Raw genomic sequence first — 15,775 nt, forward strand, 5'->3', positions numbered from 1 at the left:
TAGTAAACTTCAGAAGAGCATGATCACTCGCGCCTAATGATCCTTCCACTTCTACCCCACTAACCAGGTCATCAACATTGGTTAGGACCAGATCTAAAATGGCTGTTCCTCTTGTTGCTTCTCCCACTTTCTGGACAATGAAGTTGTCTGCAAGGCCAGTGAGGAATCTGTTTGACCTTATGCTCTTGGCTGAGTTTGACGTCCAACAAATATCCGGGTAATTGAAGTCCCCCATTACTACTATCTCCCTTCCTTTTGCATGCTTGGCCATCTGTTCCAGGAAGGCATCATCTATGTCCTCCGTTTGGCTTGGGGATCTATAGTAAACTCCCACAAAGAGGTCTCTGTTATTCTTCTCTCCCTTAATTTTGACCCAAATGCTCTCACTTTGGCTTTGAGGATCTAAATCTTGGATCTCTTCACAGGTATACACATCCCTGACATATAACGCCACTCCTCCTCCTTTCTTGTCTGGTCTGTTTCTCTGAAATAGATTGTATCCCCCCATTATTACATTCCAATCGTGGGACTTATCCCACCAGGTTTCAGTGATGCCTATTATGTCATATTTAGTTTGCTGTACCAAGAGCTCAAGCTCATCTTGTTTATTTCCCATGCTTTGCGCATTAGTGTACAGACATTGAAGTCCATTAATCATTCCCCCGTGTCTCTTATTTAAGGATTTTTTCCTCCCACCACTAGGTCCGTGTGCTGTTTTCTCCATTTGGTCTATGACATTTGGATGATCATCTTCATTAATTGATAGGCTCCTACCTTCAGGAGCACTGTCTCCCTCCCCCACATTAGTCAGTTTAAAGCCCTCCTGATGAGGTTTCTGAGATTTTTGGCAAAAACATTTCTCCCAACCGTTGTGAGGTGCAGCCCATCACTTGCCAGAAGTCCATCTTCAAGAAACTGCAGTCCGTGATCTAAGAATCCAAACCGTTCCTGTTTACACCATTTGCGAAGCCAGCTGTTCACTTCCACTATTTTCCCCTCTCTCCCTGGGCCACGTCGTTCAACTGGGAGGACAGATGAGATGACAATTTGTGCATTTAGTTGCTTCAATTTCCTGCCGAGAGCCTCGTAGTCTCTTTTGATCTTCTGGAGGCTATTGCTTGCAGTGTCATTGGTTCCCACATGAACCAAGAGGAAGGGGTATTTGTCAGTGGGTTTTATGATTCCTTGCAGTCGTTCAGTTACATCTTGGATCTTAGCCCCGGGGAGACAGCACACTTCCCGAGACATCTTGTCAGGCCCACAGATCACTGCTTCTGTTCCCCTCAGTAGGGAATCCCCTATCACCACTACACGCCTCCTCTTGGGTTTGGTCGGGGTTCTTCCGTGAGCTGTCCGTTCCAAGGTCGCCTGCACATTCCCTGAGGACTGACTTTGCTGCTCGTCTTCATATACCTGATCGACTGTAATGAGGGAGAGATCCTCAAATGGAGTCTGCTCTTCGTCTTCCATGCTAGGGGAGAGGACCTCAAAGCGATTGTGTATTTCTAAGCAATCAGAGTGAACCCTGGGCCTCCTACTTCTTTGAGTCACGTTTCTCCATATATCTGGCTCCTGTGTTGGTGAACTAGACTCCTTCTCAGGGGAGTCCCCTGTCTCCTCCTTGGTGGAGACGGTGTGTTCTGTTGCTTCCAAGAAGAGCTCCAGCTCTCTAATTCTTTGGAGCGTAGCTACACGTTCCTCCAGTTGCTGGACTTTGTCTTTTAAGAGAGCAATCAACATGCAATTGCTGCAGGTAAAGCTGCCTGCAACCTTTGGCAAGATGGCAAACATTGCGCAGGAATCGCAGGCGACTGCAGCTGTTCCCTCCCCTTCCATCTTGAGATCGTGTCGTTGGGGTTGGCTACAGAGGTCCTCCATCATAAAAAGCTTGAAGACAGGACAAATAACTTCCCCCACACAAAAAAACACCTAGATCTCCCCCCACAAACGTTTGAGACTAGCTCCCCTAAATCTAAAAGATGGATCTAACTGATGAGCCACAAAGAAAGATGGATCTAACTAATGAGCCACAAAGAAACACACACACACAAGAAAACCCTTTTTGCTCCTTCTTCAACTGATGCCCTGCAAACTCTGATAAGCTCCTCCCACAGCTAATCCCCTGCCTCAACAGAAACCCTGCCCCCTCTGACCTTTACACAGGGAAAACAGCTAATGAGCCACAAAGAAACACACACACACAAGAAAACCCTTTTTGCTCCTTCTTCAACTGATGCCCTGCAAACTCTGATAAGCTCCTCCCACAGCTAATCCCCTGCCTCAACAGAAACCCTGCCCCCTCTGACCTTTACACAGGGAAAACAGCTAATCAGCCACAAGGAAACACACAGACACAAGAAAACCCTTTTTGCTCCTTCTTCAACTGATGCCCTGCAAACTCTGAATGGTGCCTTAGACCTCCTGGGTGGGTTACACAGACCCCCCCCCGGGGTCCCCAGACCACCAACTGGGTGCCATGGAACTAGAAAATATTACCGTAAGTTAAGTTGAAGATGGAGTCAGAGCCCAAGAAGTTCTGTCAGAAAACTGGAAGAGGGCAGTGACTCCTCTTCAACAGTCAGGAAGACAAGGATACAAAAGATGATTTTCCTAAGCCCTGTTAGAGCAAGTGGGAGGAGCAAACTCACTGCAGGGTATCATTTCCCACTGATTAAGAAATTTAGAGTCTCTTGCCAATGAGATCTGGAGGTCTCCCACATTTTTCTTGCTAGTTTTTAGGGCTTTCATAAAATTCTGTGATAAAGCAATCTTCTTTAGATGCTGAATAACCCTGGTTATTCTCCTGGTAGAACTGGGAATGTCCTCTGCTTGCAACCCTGGGGAAAGGCTCCCAGTCAGTCCAGACAATAGTGAGCTAGATTGATCAATGGTCTGATCGGTATAATGCAGCTTCCAGTGTACTTCCCCCCACAATATATTTTAAATTGCCATCTTTTAGTTTTCCAAATGCTGTGCTTTGTTCAAACACTTGACCCCAAGGAAAAAAATTAATTGCAAATGAGTTACATGTATGATTTATTTAGCTCTCTATATCTATCAAGCACATCAAGTAAACTGGCTTTCTGCAGTTTTGCTCATTCATGGGGTTCATACAGATTGCAGGAAGTAAGATAAAACATTTTCTTAAAACTTCCAATATTTTTCCTACAGTCATTAAATTTTTCGGTACAAGTTTCCTCCTGGGTGATTTAGTAGCCAACACAAATATGTACGAGGGCCTGGCTCTCAGCACACCAGCTAGTATTTTACAGAGTTTTGTGTTAATTTTACAATATCTGATAGTGCACGTCTTTGGTGTTTTGTTTTTTTTAATGTAGCTTAAATCTGTCTTACATTATTTTTGGAACATCTTTGATGTATTAATTCTGCTACTTTTGAAGTATCCATTTCCTGTTCTACAAGTACTTTACTTTTTCTCTCCTCCCTCTTTCCACTTAAAAATATCTGTTGCAATGTTATGACCAATAATTCCCTTTCAGTGCTTCCCACAAGAATTATGGGAAGTATCGGTAACTTCAGAGCAAACAATAGTTCTACTGGAAATACAGTGGTACCTCGGGTTACATACGCTTTGGGTTACAGACTCTGCTAACCCAGAAATAGTACCTGAGGTTAAGAAGTTTGCTTCAGGATGAGAACAGAAATTGTGCTCCTGTGGCGCGGCGGCAGCAGGAGGCCCCATTAGCTAAAGTGGTGCTTCAGGTTAAGAACAGTTTCAGGTTAAGAACGGACCTCCGGAACGAATTAAGTTCCTAACCTGAGGTACCACTGTAACTGCAAATAAGCCATCTCTTTCTGCAAAGCAGTGCCAACCACCCCTAATTCAGGCAGCTGCTCCAGAAGGATACTGTCATGACGATGTTGCAAGCATGAGTATCACAACTACCATCCTAAGCTGGGCAAAAGCTTCTCGGGCTTTGAAAAGGCAGCGCTATGCCTCTGACAGGATGTTGCAGCCCACCTTTGGGAAGGTGATGGGAGGGCTCTTGAACCCATTTGCAGCACTGCACCTCCCATCCTAGGTTGGATAGACGCTTCCTGAGCTTTGGGAAGGAAGCACTAGGCTTTAATATTCTAATTTGCCTGGAACATTTAGGGGACTAGCCTACTCCCCCTAGTCTGCTGACCGCATGCCACTGGCCACTGGCTAGGTCCAACAGACTCTTCTAAATGGTCTCGGCCCAGTATACCTAAAGGAGCATCTTCACCCCCATCACTCAGCCTCACTGAGGTCCTCTTCCGAGGGTCTTCTGCTGGTTTCCTCACTGTGAGAAGCACAGTTACAGGGAACCAGGCAGAGGGCCTTCTTGGTAGTGGCACCCGCCCTGTGGAACGCCCTCCCACCAGATGTCAAGGAGATAAAGAATTACACAACTTTTAGAAGACATCGGCAAGTGTTTTAATTCTTGATGTTTTTATTATGTTTTTAGATATGCTGTAAGCCGCCCAGAGTGGCTGGGGATACCCAGCCAGATGGGCGGGGCATAGATAATAAATTTATTATTATTTTTCACTTATGCTCAACACTTTTTAAACATAGGCAGTTTAGGATCTCAGGTGATAAATTATGTTGTAATGCTTCAATGTTTTGTTGATTGAAAATCAATATAAGCTGAGAACTCAAATGTTGAAAATTTCAATTACTTTTTGGAATAATCTTGTACTTTTTTAAAAAAAGTTTCTAAAGTGCAGTCCTGTACATTTTAGTTAGAAGCAACCCCTATTGTGTTCAAAAGGGCTTCCCCCTTAGTGAGTGTGTTTAGGGTCATCTGCATACTGTGAAGAATAACATAATTCATAAGCCTTCAAGGACATATGGATCCATTCTTCCAGAGAAGTTAATGTATGGAATATTCAGTAGAGGCATGGCTTCCGGAAGGTTGCATGACCATGACCACCTTGAGCTCCTTGAAGGAAAAGGATGAGAAATAAAATACATGCCAAAATTAATAAGATCACACCGCAAGTCATGGACTACAGTGGCTAATATGGAATCTAGTCATTTTCAGCCTAATCTTATGCTGTGTTTGGTGTAATATCGGTGGACCTTAGATGTTTCTAACTCTGTACAGAACCAAGCTGATAACCACATTCCTGAGAGTTATCACATTTCTGTACACAAGCAGATCATACAGTTTCAAAATAAAATCTAAATATTAGTTGGCTGTGTTCAAAAGTGATGCTAAAATTAATATAAAGGATATTATCTGAATATTTAACTCTACCTACTTACCTAATGTTCTAGATAGCCTTAGATTTCCCCCGCAAATGAAATAGATGATTCTGCTTTTAAAAATCATGTCTGCAATTGGGATTTAGTCACAGGTGAAAAATTAGTGACTGGAAGCAACTGCATAGAATTCTTGTTTGCCTTCTGTCTATATCGTTATGCTATTTATTTGTGCAAAGTGACTATGAAATATATTCAATTTGAAATTCATTAGTTCCTTTCCCCATCAGTATTTTCCATTAATTCTGCCCACTTCCTCATCGCTTTGCCTGGGGGTAAATTATTAAATGTAATGCAAAGCAATGTAGAATCAGAAGAAGACCACCATTTGCAAATTAAGCACTGATAATTGTAAGCGTTTCTCATTACGCTTTATCAGCTTGTTGTGTTTCCTGCTTCCCAAAGCAATCCAAAAGACCCAGAAGTGCTGGTGAAGAGACATTTGTGGTTCCAAGATGACAGCATTCCTGAGGGAATCACAATGCACTGTACATTTAGTACAGCTATATCGACTTCATTTCCCTCCGTGTAGTGTGAGAGATATATGGCACTTCATGCGTGGGGGGAAATGTCATTGTGAAAATCTTGTGAAATGTGTTACTCTGTTGTTAGTCTTCTAGATGTAACAATGTCTCCCTAAGGTTTGTTAAGGTTGATCAGCTCCCAGCCATTTTGACGTTTCTATTTTACAGTGTGAGCTCTGTTGGTGGCCATTATGGTGGTGATGTGAATCCTAGAATTCAAAGGGACCATCAAAGTTATGCAATCTAACTACCTGCAATGCAGGAATCTTTTTCCCAACGTGGGGCTTGAGCCCACCACCCTACATTTAAGAACGTTCAGTATATTGAAGGACAAAAGGTGGAACAGGTAAAGAGGCTACAAGACTACAAGACCCTTCCCCGACTCCATCTGTCAGCCCAGTTGGATGCATCCAGGAGACACACCAAAGGGCACAGCAGCGCTACCGACAGGCTTAGTCCTGCTACTATTTGAAGTATTTCTCTAAGCACCATGGCTCCAAAAGTCTCAATTTTGCCAGGGAAGGATATACTAAAACGGAGGCTTAGTCGCTCAGGCCAAGAAAGCAGTAAGCGTACCCTGGCCGTCGTCCATCAACATAAACCACAGGAGCGTTCCCACCCTCCGTTCAGTAGACCTGGGACTCTGGAATATGTAAACTCCCGATCCACTTCATAATGCAATAAAGCCTTGCACTACAACTATGGACTGGTATTTCAGAGGGCTGGTGAGGAGAGCACCACACAGGAAGTACTGTGAAACTCACTGGTAATTGTATTAACACGCACACCCACCCACCCACCCTGCAGAATGTTATGTTATGCCCCTTCCTCTCTCTCACTTTTCTGGCCAGTGACAGCGACTCCACAGCCAAGAGGGCCCAGAGGGCAGTGACACCTCACCTCACCAACCACTCCTGGGTGGGGTGGGAAATTCCATCCAACCATTCGCCTTTCAGTAGGAAGTATAATGAACCTATTTCAATTCTAAATATGCTGGAACTGCACATCCTGCCCATGTCAGCAAAATCCAGATTTTTAGCCAGTCGTTCCATAACCATTAGGGTTGGTGTAGTTTTCCAGTGCTGGGCTAACATAGTCTTCATTCCCTATTAGAAGATTTAAAAAAAAATAAAAATAAAATAAAGTGCCACTTTAAAGGCTTAAGTCAAATAGTACCAGACTCTGCAACTCAAACTATAATCTTAAAACAGTAATTTGAAAATAACCTGCTACTTGAGGCAATAGAATTAAATATAATTATGGTCCCGCCATAAAGAATGCAAATCTGCATGGTCAAAATGACATTTATAGCTTTTAAGGGCATCGTTCTATATTTAAGACACACGGGACAAAGGGCTATCCTATAGCTGTTATAGGATATGGTGAAGTTGCAAAGCAGTGGCTCCATGAAAACTGGAGTATGGGATTATTTGGCCCACGTGTAAATATGAAGGAGAAAAAAACCTGACTTCATCAGAGTCATCTGCCAGCAATAAATGCATCGCGTTTCTCTTGATGAACAACATAAAAATGTTTAAGCAAAGATGTGTACACACGCTAACTGGGAGTTCCAAAGGATACTGTATTTCCAAAGTGTATGGATGAGGAAAAAATGATCTGGAAATGGTGTGGCCAAAATGACCAGGGACTGGATCACCTTGCCTATGAGGAAATGCTACAAATGACTGGGACTTGTTAGTTTAGAAAAAAGGCAACTAAGAGTAGGTGATGCTGGAAGTGAATATGATTGTGCACAGCGTTGGGAAAGTGGATAGAGACGGTCTTTTCTCTCTTTCTTATAATACTGGCACTGAAATGAACCTACTTGGCAGGAGAGTCTGCCAATTAACGTATGGAATTTACTGCTCCAAGATGTGGTGATGGCCACAAGCTTAGGTGGCTTTAAAAGAGAATGAGAGAGATTTATGGAAGAGAAGTACTCATATCAGCCGCTACTAGGCCTGTTCCAGGTTTCAGTAGAAGTATGTCACATAGTACCAGTTGCTGAGAGGGCTATTGATTTCATATGCTGCTTGCGGGCTCCCCAATCGCTACTTGGCCACTGTTGCTAACTGGATGGTAGACGAGAAGGGACTTTTGGTCTTGCCCAGCAGGGCTCTCTTTATGTTCTTGTAGGGGAAACTGCAAAGGGTCAGAGGGAAAGGTATAAGAAGTCTCATGTGGTCACCAGGCACAATGTTTCCCATTCACACAGTACCATATCCTGAAGAAGGTAGTGCCTATTATTGAGGGATCAGTTCAGCAGTTGATAGTAATTTTGCACAAAACTTCTCAAAAACATCTAAAAAGCATTTGTTCTCAAAATGGCCTTTTCAATTTGCTTATTTGCATTGGAGATGCAAATAACCTCAGAACTCAATACTGTGGTTATAAAACAAATAAAGTGCCCAACTGGTTATTCACCTATGTAGGGAAAGTGGTCATTACACAGGCTATACCTGCCTATTATGTGTGAAAATGGCAATGCATAAATGGCAGGAAGGCAGTTTAACAACAGGAGATACATAAATGAGATGTCTGAACAACTTTACATTTTGCCAAATGCCTCTCACACTGTCAGATAGATTCATGGCAATTAAAAAAAAAGTGACATTAAGGCAATTCGTATGATTTCATCACAGGGAACACAAGATGAATTATTCAGCACGATTTCAGATGAAAGTAAATGAGCCAGTGATACCTCCGCTCCACTGTGCACAGGAGTTCTGTTGAGATGGCACCATTATCCCCAATAAAGAACAGTAACCTTTACTCAGGAAACCATCCAGATCACACAGCTATGCTCTCAATGGTTTATTAAAAGGTGGACATTAAAAATACAAGTGATTCGGAACAAATGTAAAAATGCTATAACCATGCTTTGTGATGTATCATATGATCTGCTCACTTGATCCTCCTAAATTACCTTGCTGGCCCAGGGGAGAGAAGTAACACCAGTAAGCTAATAGGATGGGAAGATTAATTAAGGAAGTAAGATGAGTCTGCTCTGGTGAGCTAGAGCAGTGCAAGGAAACAGTGTTTACCTGCTGGAGTGGTACCTATTTATCTACTTCCACTTTGACATGCTTTCGAACTACTAGGTTGGCAGGAGCTGGGACCAAGCAATGGGAGCTCACCCCGTCGCAGGGATTTGAACCGCCAACCTTCTGATCATCAAGGCTTTGTGGGAGACTGTAGTATGTGGTAATACTGTACTGTCCCTTTGAGACTAGTTGTACCACTCCAGCAGAGGGCCTACTGTATTTCTTGTAGCTGAAGAGGGAGTGTTAGTTGCTCAGGGAGCTGAACTTGTAGCAGGAGCCTTTTTGTATGTGCTGAACATGGTAAAAGAATACAGGCCTACAACTCCGCAAGAGCTATCCTTTGAGAGCGTGCCACATCACACAACTTAGACTTCCTTGGGATCCTAGAATCCCAGCATCAGGCCCTTCAGGCTTTCTTTAATCTTGTCTCTACCTGTGATCCTCCATGCTCCTCTTTTTCCGCCTCAGAAAACATCGGTTCTACTTGCTCCTTAAAACCAGACTTTGCAAGAGGACAATATATGTCATTTCATTTTCCTGTACAGGATTGTTTCATCCATAATTACTCTAGAATGTACAGTATTTTGAGTGCTTTAATGTATATATTTGAAAACACATTCTCTTGTGTGTGTGTGTGGCGCTGATAATAGCAGGCTCCGAGAGAATATGAAGCAATTTCACTGGGAGATCAACTTCCCAAGCAGAAAAATGTTCTTTCTTTCATGCCAAACCTCTGTTTAATTCTCTTAAGTCTGTGGGAGCCAGATCTACTGAATGTTTTCATGCTAATTTATATGGATTTTTAAATAAGGAGTCATGGAAATCCATACCTCATATACATTTTCTTTCCATCCAACGGAATTACTTTGGCTATCGTGTACTTCAGTGAAAACCACCTCTGTAAGCAGAGTGTGACTGAGCAAAGGCTAGCAAAATGGAAAATTTCATTTCCAAAAATATAATAAAAGTTTAGGAGTAGTAGAGGAAGTGGATGTTCCTTGAACTTATGGTACACTCATCTATATTTTCCCCATTATACTTCTATTTGCACAAATTAAATTGGCTGTAGCATTTAGAGCCAAGATAAAGATTTTTTTTGCTGCTGCCGCCGCTGCTGCTCATTTTGACTTTCACTGAAAAATAAATATTGACACATTTTAATATGTCTGTGATTAAAAGTGTGATGCTGGGGAATGCCTTGGTTTCATTCCCATTATTTTAGTCAAGCAGGAACTTTCCATGACATTTGTTTTTTAACACAAGATCATTCCTGTGTGGAAACAACAAGGACATTCGCTTCTGGAAATCAGTGGGCTTTTGCATACCTCCCAGCATTTCTCTGATGAAAATAGGGACACCCTATTGTACATCAGGAAGCTTCTCCCACATTTGATCTCATCACACACAGAGAAATCATATACACATATACATCTGTCACCTCGAGCCAATTATAGCCTCTCCGCCTCACTTACCTCGCAGGATTGTTGTAAAGAAAACTTGAGTGAGGGAAGGGATTGTGTACAGCACCTTCCACAGATAAATGGAATGAAATAATTTTGCTGTTGTAAGCTGCCTTGAGTCCCTGTCTGGGGAAAAGGTGAGATGATGATGATGATAATTTAATAATAATGGAAACTCTAAGAATGATCAGGAACATACCAGAGAGTAAATATTGAAAGTACAGATGGGCCTTTGGTCTAAGCTAGGGGGGCTTCATTACATAATGTTCACCCCGTATATTTGTGTTAAATTATGCTGCCCTGCAGAAGTAACTATGTATGTGTAATGAGTATGAGTTACTCGTGCGTAAACTGGTGCCTTTCTCGGTTAATTTGCCTTGTTAAACCTTTCTGACTGCACAGCCCCTTCTCATCGTGGCTGCCTCAGTCACTGGCAGAATCTGTCAGTGGGCGTTTCTTGAACCTCTTCCAACATAAAAATTGTTTGACACCCAGTCTCCTCCTCCTCTCACTGCGCGGGAGTCTTCTGCGCAGGGAAGGCGTGGGTAGCGGAGGACCTGGGCTCTCCTCACTGATGTCCAGTGAAGAGTCCTGGAGCCCTCTCTCCAATTCCCTCGTCTGCCCCCCTTCATCCCTGGTGTTGCGCTGAATGGCTTCCCCCTCTACTGAGCTGTTTCTCCCCCTGCTGCTGGGTCCTTCGCCAGCATCATCTGGGAGCCTCCCCTTCGCCTCTCGCTCCGATGTCAGTTCCCTGACAGTATGTTTTCACCCGAAGATAGAGAAATACATTTGGCTGGATTCACCTAATGAGTCCTTCTCAGCAGAAGCCCTGCCAAAGGATTTCCACTTGCATAATAGGGCTTGCCCTATTATAATTTCCTATAGAAATTTCCTATAGAGGAAAACAACAGAATGGGAAGAACCAGAGATCTGTTCAAGAAAATCAGAAATATGAAAGGAACATTTCGTACAAAGATTACCATAATAAAGGACAAAAGTGGTAAGGACCTAAGAGAAGCTGAAGACATCAAGAAGAGGTGGCAAGAATACATAGAGGAATTATACCAGAAAGATATGGATGTCTCGTACACCCCAGGTAGTGTGGTTGCTGACCTTGAGCCAGACATCCTGGAGAGTGAAGTCAAATGGGCCTTAGAAAGCTCTGCAAATAACAAGTCCAGTGGAAATGATGGTATTCCAGCTGAACTATTTAAAATCTTAAAAGATGATGCTGTTAAGGTGCTACACTCACTATGCCAGCAAGTTTGGAAAACTCAGCAGTGGCCAGAGGATTGGAGAAGATCAGTCTACATCCCAATCCCAAAGAAAGGCAGTGCCAAAGAATGCTCCAACTACCGCACAATTGCACTCATTTCGCACGCTAGCAAGGTTATGCTTAAAATTCTACAAGGAAGGCTCAAGCAGTATGTGGACCGAGAACTCCCAGAAGTGCAAGCTGGATTTAGAAGAGGCAGAGGAACCAGAGACCAAATTGCAAACATCTGCTGGATTATGGAGAAAGCTAGAGAGTTCCAGAAAGACATCTACTTCTGCTTCATTGACTATGCAAAAGCCTTTGACTGTGTCAACCACAGCAAACTATGGCAAGTTCTTAAAGAAATGGGAGTGCCTGATCACCTCATCTGTTTCCTGAGAAATCCCTATGTGGGGCAAGAAGCTACAGTTAGAACTGGATATGGAACAACTGATTGGTTCAAAATTGGGGAAGACAAGGCTGTATATTGTCTCCCTGCTTATTTAACTTATATGCAGAATTGATCATGCAAAAGGCTGGGCTGGATGAATCCGAAGCCGGAATTAAGATTGCTGGAAGAAATATCAACAACCTCAGATATGCAGATGACAAAAACTTGATGGCAGAAAGTGAGGAGAACCTTTTATTGAGGGTGAAAGAAGACAGTGCAAAATATGGTCTGAAGCTCAACATCAAAAAAACGAAGATCATGGGCACTGGTCCCATCACCTCCTGGCAAATAGAAGGGGAAGAAATGGAGGCAGTAAGAGATTTTACTTTCTTGGGCTCCATGATCACAGCAGACAGATGGTGACAGCAGTCACAAAATTAAAAGACGCCTGCTTCTTGGGAGAAAAGCAATGACAAACCTAGACAGCATCTTAAAAAGTAGAGACATCACCTTGCCAACAAAGGTCCATATAGGTAAAGCTGTGGTTTTCCCAGTAGTGATGTATGGAAGTGAGAGCTGGACCATAAAGAAGGCTGATCGCTGAAGAATTGATGCTTTTGAATTATGGTGCTGGAGGAGACTCTTGAGAGTCCCATGGATTGCAAGAAGATCAAACCTCTCCATTCTGAAGGAAATCAGCCCTGAGTGCTCACTGGAAGGACAGATCATGAAGCTGAGGCTCCAATACTTTGGCCACCTCATGAGAAGAAAAGACTCCCTGGAAAAGACCCTGATGTTGGGAAAGATTGAGGGCACAAGGAGAAGGGGAGGACAGAGGATGAGATGGTTGGATGGTGTTCTTGAAGCTACAAACATGAGTCTGACCAAACAGCGGGAGACAGTGGAAGACAGAAGTGCCTGGCATGCTCTGGTCCATGGGGTCACGAAGAGCCGGACACGACTAAACGACTAAACAACAACAACAAAATAGGGCTCTTCCCCCTGTACCTTCTGAATTTGGCTTGAGGGTAGGAAGAACTGCACCCCCCCCAACAGTTTGCAGTGGGGGGGAGGAGGAGGGATTGTTCCATCTGGCAAGCTCAAATACTTATAGTGACATAACAAACAAAGTTGATTCCCCCCCCCCCCATATCACTCTTCAGTCCTCACTAGTCTAGATAAGATCATGATATTGATTTGTCACATACCAGGAGAGTCGTGGATGTGTTCATTCAATTTTTAAAGCATTAAAGCCATTAAGACTATCACCATGCATAGCAACTCTAGACTTCAATGGTAGCTGCAGTTTTATACTTAGCTTTGGAGCCAGCAGTGAGAATGTGTTGTTCCTACAGAGCAGAGAGGAGCACAGGGCCAAATTAGGCATAAGGATAGATGTGTCTTTGCTTTCAACATGATAAATCCTTTTAAAAAATGCAAATAACATGCTGTGGTCCTACAGGAAAATCCCGCCTCAGAAGCCTTGAGGAAATTCCCCCCCCCCACCAAACCCTATGTTCAGTTCTTCACATCAGCTGGAGATTTTTCTTTTTTAAAATAAGCATTTATTGTGAATATCTCCTAATATTTACATGTTTGTATTCAGTTTTGTCTAACATGCACACTTTTGCAAAGCAACCTTCCTTAATGTAACGATTTTTTGTATCTTATTTTCACTGTACAACTTTATATTATTATTTTACCTGTAGGAACAACATATTCTCACTGCTGGCTCCAAAGCTAAGTATAAAATAAATATATTACTTATTTTTATATGTGCATTTTGGCACATATTACTCGGCTATAGAACTGCATGGCAAAACTTGGAGAAGTGTGAATTTCGAAGGATGGTTGTGCTTAAGTTCTCATATTGCTTCAGAAAGGGTGAATTACGGTAGGTCAATTTGCCTTTAAAGGCCAGCTGAATCGAATGTCTCCCCCATCCCTTGTTTCCTATCACAGAGAGAGATCACTACGTGCATGCATAGGATCAGTTCAAATACCTTCAGAATTAATGTACGCAATCCCATTCCCCCTGCCTTACATGTTCAAGGAGTGTGTGAAAAGCCTTGTAAGAGCTGAACTTTGGCTTCCTGCATCCACCAGACCCAGCCAGCACAGCCAGTCAGTGGCGTAGCATGGGTTGTCAGCACCCAGGACAAGGCAAGTAATTTGCGCCCCCTAACCCGTGGACCTGCGCCCCCTAACCCTAACCCCCAGATGTTGCGCCCGGTGCGGCCACCCCCCTACACCCCCCATGCTACGCCACTGCAGCCAGTGGTCAGAGATGCTGGGAGCTGCATTCAAATTCTTGCAAACTGGATTACAGCATAAGAATCAATCAAGGTTCCGCTTCTCATTCCAAACATCATATAGCAGGTTCAGAAACTGAGTCATAAAATGAAATACTCTCACTAAGCTCAAAAGCTAAATAAAGCCAGAAATGCCACCTACAAAACAGGGGGGCAATCCTTTCCTAATGGTGCAGCAATAAAACTGCTAGCACATTTGCAAAACTAAGCAGGGTCTGATATGGTTTCAGATTGGATGGGGAACTGAACTGTGTACAGTCATACTGGAATGGGTTACTTCTGGGTTTCAGCACTCGCCCATGCGCAGAAACGCTAAATCACACTTTGCGCGTGCGCAGAAGCGCCAAATTGCGACCCGCGTGTGTGCAGACGCAGCACTGAAGGTTGTGAACGCTGCGGGTTGTGGACGTGCCTCTCGCACGGATCACGTTCGCAACCCGAGCGTCCACTGTATTGAGATTCCTGCATTGCAGGGAGTTGGCCTATAGATGATCCATGGAGTCCCTTCCAACTCTATGATTCTGTGATCAAGCCCAATTCTTTGGAGGATTTAACTTCCTGCCTGTAGAAAGGACTGTGTGCCAGGAGTAGCCGTGATATCTTGACCCAGTAGCTGTTATTTGCTTTGCTCCTGGATTTTGATGTGCGTGCATGTCTATATTCTTCAAGAAGACCAATAAATAAAACACAGCAGGGCCAGATTTTGAAGCTTCAGACATTCAGACATGTTTTCAAACAGGTAAAGGAACAATAAGGACTCCTCCAAGTTAGAGGTAATATAAACAAATGAAAGGGTTATATTTCAGTAACACTAACTGAAGGCTCAATTATTATTTACAGTCCCAGGCATGCACAATAATAATCCAGGGGTACAGCAACAGAAGCATTTTCAAAAGGTACTTATTTCACGTCCTACATACTTAAAAGTTCACCTTGCAATCATTATGTTTGTAGGTTGGATAAGGAGACAACCTATGATTCTCCTACTACAAGCAGTCTATTGAGCCCAGCATTTCTGTATAAGGCAATATCTGTTGTGTCTGTTGACCATTTCTGGTATGTTTTTTCTCCAGGTGTCTCAACAGTCTGAAATCAATCTGGCAGGCACTGTGTTTCATGTGGAGGTGGTTTCTCAAAGCTCCTTCCTGATTTGGCCTCACTTGAGCAGCACTCTTTTTTTTTTTTTAGTTCAGAGCACCTGTTCAACTAATGTGAATGTTAACTTTAAAATTAATGAGCAAAAGATCCGGTCCCTATGATACTGACATTCTCATGCCATTTGGATAGCTGTCTTACCAGAATAACAGGTCACTATGTACTTCCCATACAAACATTGCAGGCAACACACAAATGCTAGCTTTATTCTAGCTTTATTTGAGAAAGAAAGAAAGAAAGAAAGAAAGAAAGAAAGAAAGAAAGAAAGAAAGAAAGAAAGAAAGTTGTGTGAAGGTTATGGTTAAAAGTAAGCCTTATCCCTTTTCCCCTTAAGATCTTTTACTCTACGGAAAGGATGGGAAAACTCGGGACTAGGGACCAAA

The sequence above is a fragment of the Podarcis vaucheri genome (assembly GCF_965113315.1).
Source record: "Podarcis vaucheri genome assembly, chromosome: 3".
Lineage (NCBI taxonomy): Eukaryota > Metazoa > Chordata > Lepidosauria > Squamata > Lacertidae > Podarcis > Podarcis vaucheri.